Here is a 6,658-nt window from a genome sequence, read left to right on the forward strand (position 1 = left end):
TACTAATACCATAATGAATTTAATGATTTAAAAAAATCTAATATTCAAAAGTAGTTACGCCAAAAAAATTTAACACATGACAATATTTCCTTAAGCTTCCTGCCTTGACAGCAAACTTTGACTAAAAATAACTAAAGGTCTCCAGGCAAAATATACTAATATATAGGCCCACCACTATTTAACTTATGCTTAAGTAAATATATAGTTCATTGTAAAAATAAGAGAAAACCTATTCCAGAAAATAATTCCGCTACAGAATAATCCTGCATGAGGATTTAATTTGTCATAGAGTGAGGGAGCAGTAACTTACTTGTTTCTACATATTCTACATACAATCATAAACACTTAATGAACATGCATACATTTGCATCAGATACTTAAGAGGTTTATGCGTTCACTCACATGGAAAAATGATACCACCGGCATAATTTATTGGCTGAGGTTAGACATGTCACTGGGTCAGGTTGAGGTCTGGAGAGGTCTGAAAAACTTCCTCTTGCTGTTTTTTGATGCTGTCAGCCAGCAAAAACAGTATTATTTAATAGCAGTAGGCTCTTTCAGAAAACAAATTATGCACCTTGTGACAGTGCAAAAAATGTTCAGAATTGATTTGAGGAATATGACACTATGACATCCAACAGGTGTGGTGTCAATGCTCTTATGGAGCCACTTTTACCTTCTTTTCCTTTGAAACTATTTTGACAAGTTAGAAAACCAAAAATTATTTACTGTTATATTACACTGGATAGGATAATTCCCTGAGAAAGAAAGTCACGACAAAAGAACATCAGACATTAGCAGCCTGCAACGACTTTGAATCACCTGGGAATTTCTCGGAGTGCATCTTCTCATATGTACTAATATCAGTGATTCCAACTTTGGGCCCTGCAGTTTTATGACTCAGTGCCAGCTTTTGTGGACGCCTTAAGAGGTCTTTTGGAGTTCATGCCTCAGTGGTTCAGAGCTGTTTTGTCAGCACAAAGGGGAGCTACACAGTGTGAGGCTGCTGGTCTCAATGTTGTGGCTGGTTGGTATAGAGATCAAATGTACTGGTTTGGTCTAGTTAATTAAATTTGACTTTTTTAACAACTTTTTAAACTCCAACTGAAACACGTCGCTATACAGTGCCTACCAAAAATTTTTATTGAATCCATATTAAATGAAAGGATAGCCCCCAGGTCATATATTCGATTTAAATTATTCTACATTATATAAAACTTCAGTAGCTTTTGAAAACATTCAGAAGGAGAATCTCTGATTATATAAATTGTGTTTACAGTGGGGGGTTTTTTCTCAAAAGTGTCAAAAAGAAAGCAAGGGGACATAAATAAATAAATGAATTTAGTTTTTCCCAGTATTATATAGGCCATGCTTTGCAAGTGACCTGTGGATTCCATTGCAGGCATAACATAAACATAGAAATCTTTTTATTCATTCATTCATTCAGGTCAGTTCATATGAATAATGGCTGAAATGTCTATATTTTATAAATGCATCAACAACAACATCATGTTTCTGTGTTAAAGGATATATTTTCCCATTAAAGCCTGTTTTTAAACAATAGTCAGGCATCCATAAGAAACTTGAATCGGCTTATTTTAATATGAACATTTCTCATCTTGACACTTTAAATGAAAGAATTACAAAAATGCTTTTAGTCAAAGAGATGAAGAATAAAATCCACTGTGCTGATTCAAGTGTCAAATAATCCATTGTATAAATCTATCACAAGCCATGCAGCAGTGTGATTTAGACAACTGAAGGTGTCTCTGTGCTAAACTGCAATGGAATGGACGGTGACACAAAGAGAGAATTTTACATCAGAAAAAATGAAAGAAAGAAAAAAAACCTCAGAGCTGCAGTATGACGTGCCTGCAAACTGGTGCTTTACAGCAGTGTGTGTCTGTTTCTAATGGTCTGTCTGATAATTCACACTCCACTACTTTGTCTCCTTTCCACTCCATTTACCAAACATATCTACCTATTCTTTGATACCTATTCTTTTTTATTTTTATTCCTATTTATTCTATTTATCCCCTTTGTATATTTTATCTATATATGTCTTTGTATTTATATATGTGTGTGTATATATATATATATATATATATATATATATATATATATAATATTCTTAACTCTGTAACTTCTGTCGGTGCTGTGCTTTTTGGAAAACAAATTTCCCAGAGGAACCCACCCGAGGGATTAATAAAGTTTTATCTTATCTTATCTTATATTCCTGTCCTTCCTTTGAATCTCTTCTTGCACGCAACATTTTATCTTCCTTTGAATCTTTTACATTTTGTCTTGCAAACAAATAAATCAGTGTTGATCCATTTCTTGTCGTTGATTTGTCTTTTGAATGATTTATTGGTTTGTTAGCTTGCATGTTTTTGTGAACTGCAATAGACAGACTTCAAAGTTTTTTCCCAGTAAGCAGTCCAGTAAGCAGTGAGGGTCAACAACTAGCCTTCATGTGGCTAGTTTTACGTGGATAATTTTAATGGCGTTGGAATGTTTTGGAACTACAGGGAGTGCACCAGAAAAAGGTGCGATCTGGAAAGGTGATGGCCCCAATTCTTAAAAGAGGTAAGTGGCTGATGAGGTCTCTCCCTGTGTCAGATCCAATGCCCTGCCAGCTTTGCTACACCAAACCTAGGACTGTGGCCAGAGCAGCATGTAGTGTATGAATCAAAAAACATTATTAACACCTTTTGTTGTGAGAGTACTTGTAAACATGAAAGGCTTTTCTGGTTTTGTCCAGTTTTGTGCTCTTACTGTGTGAATATAGCTTTGTATCTGTCATTTTGATTCTCAATTTTTGGCACAGTTGAATACATTGAAAAAGTGAGATGTATGTATTTACAACTTTAAATGAAATGATCCCACAAGTTTGTGTTGAGAAATGTATTAAGATTAAGCCTCACTCCAAACCACTAGCACGTTCAACCAGAGAAGAGAAAGAAGAAGCTAAATGTCTTACTTTAAATCCAAAATAATTGAATTCATGCCTTTTACACTTTCCCAACCCTAAAGTGATGCTCATCTTGTCCCCGTCACAGACTCAACAGCATGGAAAACCCATTTTGGTTTAAGTAGACTTTCAAAGTATTACTTTACTGAAAATATACTAAGAGACATTGACCAGGCATCTGCTCTTAGCAAACTCCTCATCGCATCCAGAGAACTTGAGGTCTGCACTGTACATAGCATTACCTCTACTTGACTGCCAGTGAGATGCGTACACTCAGTAAATTAGTGGTACAGGTTTTGTATGCAATTTGATACCTATGAGTACTCAGCCTTGTATTGTTTAATCACTGTAATCTGTTTCTGTTATTCAGGCTGTAAATCTTTGTATCATTCTTGTAACTGTGTAAATTGTTAAATCTATGAGGGTAGAGGTAGGTGCAGTTGTATGGCTCTAGTATTGTCCAGTTAACAGATGGTTGAGCAGACATAGAACACATGTATGAGAGATTATACTGTTTTCATACATGTTAATTGACAATTTAGCAGGAATGGGGCATGGGCACATATGGCATGTCACCGTTGCGAGTTGCTGATGTTAATCTGTCAGGAAAGCGCCGTGAGTTCAAGTAGGATCACAAGGATGTGTGATTAAGCATAAAGTTTAATCTAATCCAATTAGATATGAATTAGGTGTACGTAAGTCATGCTGTGGCAATTATGTATTACTTTTTTTCTTAAAGGAATACATAATTGCCACAGCTTGTACATTGTGTTTAAAAGCTAATGTGTTTTTTGATCTTGTATGAGATCCCAGTGTTTATACTCCGAATTAACACAAATATCAAATCAGCCAGACGTGTTCAAGACTACCTGTTGAAGTTCAGCAGAATGCAGATGAAAGGTGATTTAAGTGACTTTGAATGTGTCATTGATGATGGTTCCAGACAGGGCAGTCTGAGTATTTCAGAAACTGCTGATCTACTGATTTTTCTGCACAAAAGATAAAATATACAGACAGCGGCAGTTTAATAGGTAAAAATGTCTTGTAAACACTCTTTACACTACTCATTTCTGAATAGACACGCTGAACCTTGATGGGGATGGGCTACAGCTGTATAAGACCACACTGGGTACCATCACTGTCAGGAGAAAAATGAGGGCATTTTACATCGCTCAATATAACCGTACAATAGAACATTGGAATTATGTTTCCTGGTGTGATGATGCTTGATTTCCACTACAAGAATCAAATTGGTTCGGCTACAACCCAGTAATAGCAAAGTGTATCTAGTCTAAGTAAGAGTATAGATTGATCTGGCATGGGTAGGTGATATCAGGATTGTTTACCATATTTGTATTTGTAATCGAGTCAGTATGACCTTGTTCTTCAGAAAACATAAAACCAAACCTCTTGGAGTGTAGTTATATGTAGTTATTTAATTTATTCATATATGTCGTTCTTTATGCAACTTGGATGGATGTCATGCTCATTGATTTGGACTGAGTAGGCCACAGTCTTTTACAACTAAAATTATTTGAGGTCATCTGACTTGAGGCATGATCAGAGGCTCCTTTAGCATGACAGAGTTAGGTAGGGGTCGAGGTTTGTGTGACCTCTCTGGAATTCTCTGTTCATCATGTGTCTTGGCTGCTGAAGAAAGGTTTGGGATAACTGACATGTCTCTGTTTGCAGTCAAGGAACAAGCTGTTCTTAAAATGTTAAAAACAAAAGGACAAAGTGTCTAAACCTTTTTTTTTTCCATTTCATTTCATTTCCTTCCTCTTTGTATTTCCTTGGTCACTATCTCATCCATGAACCTTCAAATCCTGCTCCCTCTTCCCTTGCCCATCTCTCCTTTTTGGTCGTGGTAATAAACCCATAGACGTTTCTGTCATGCAACACTTTTGGCACTCATAAAGGTGCCACCTGTTGCTAGTGCATACCAGGACACTTGATGATACTAGTTAGGATACTGCAAACTTGGCGATACTCATTTACTGCCCCCACCCAGTATCCTTTTAGGGTAGCATTAGTTGAGTCAGTGATGCAAGTACTCCACTGTGCAGATATTCACTCTGAGAAATAGTAAGAATATTGATCAGCAGTTTGATACCAATGCACTTTACATCATGTGCTTCATGTTACAGACTGCAGTCAAAGATTAAAAATAGGGCATTGTCTTTCATTTTTGTAGCACATTCATTCCACATTGAAGAAGATACTGTGAAATGTAGAATAGAAGACAAGAAACATGAAAGGATTTCCTGTGTGCTATAATTCTTAATATGGCCTATCTTTATGTTGGCTTTATAAGAACCTCTAGCAGTTGAATGACTTATTACATAAGAAGCATTTTTAGTGCAACTACAGTGCACAAGGATGTAACTATTGCTCATTTCTCTATGTTTTACTTCCAAAGCCAGATGTTCTTGTAATTTTTTTCAAAATTGCCTTGAGCAGTAATTCTCTGGGTTTTCTGAAGGACTTTCAAAGCAAACATAACAGACAACTTGGGAAAGAACCAGTTTTGAATTGTATCGTTAGGCACATTCTTACTGGCAGGGTGTCCCAAAAAATGCATAATTTGTTCCAATTTCTTTTGTTTAATCTATGAAAAATGCCAAGGATAAAACAGTTTGACAGTCATAAAATAGTAATTTTGCAACAACAAAGGGGTTAGCAAAGAACGATTAGCTGAAAAGTTGGCATATCTTGCCTCCTACCTCAAAGCACACTGTGCGCTCTCAATCTTGCATGCTGCAAAATAATGTTTAATATTTAGTATTTACTTTTTTCTTTTTTCTTTCACAACAGGTGATCCAGGTGATTGATATATGGTTTTTTTTTGTCTGCTTATTTTGTTGGTTTTTGTTTTTTGCCCTTTATCCCCGTCCCTCTTCTTTTCCTCATTCAAGTCTGTCCCGTATCTAACAAGTGAAAATAAAAAATAAAATAAACAATAAAAGGTGAATCAAATAGATCATTACAGCAAGGCTGGGATGGTCCATTTGATAAAGTAAATCCGTTGGTCATCTTTCTTCGCCTTTAGACAATAATTCTAATGGCAAAAGAACCAAACGGGACAGGCAAAAAAAAAAAGAAAAGGAAAAAAGAAAAGTTGGCATATCACAGCATGGTATGAAGCAGAGCTGTAAAAAGTTTGAGGAAACAGAGCAAGTGGAGAACAGAAGAAGGGACAGACGAAAAAGCCCATTGGTAGCATTTTTTAAGGGGTAATAATGTTGAAGAAAAAAGGTAATAACATGGAACAGCAAGTTATTACCACTGGATTACCAACGTAATATCCAAATAATGCCCAATTAACCTTCCTCTATCAACAATGGTTATAGTTGAGTAATATTACATTGGCATTTAATCTAATGGTGTAACAATGTGTCAGAAACTGGGGGATAATGTAGAAACAAATGTAATCTATAAAGCAAAACAATGTGATAACCTGTTAGCAATAAAATGGCAATATCTGCACATTACAGTGTTTATATACTGACTTGTGGTAGTAACCTCAGGGATGATCTGATATTCTCGTGTTGGTGTTGTTCCCAGATCATCATGAAAATGTTGTTCCAGGTTCAACATTGCAAGTGACCAGTCACATTATTGTGACGTTATTCTTTTGCGCACCAACCCATTTGTGCATTTATGAAATTCCAATGTTGCAAGGACAAT

This window comes from Neolamprologus multifasciatus, chromosome 5, assembly GCF_963576455.1.
Source record: "Neolamprologus multifasciatus chromosome 5, fNeoMul1.2, whole genome shotgun sequence".
NCBI lineage: Eukaryota > Metazoa > Chordata > Actinopteri > Cichliformes > Cichlidae > Neolamprologus > Neolamprologus multifasciatus.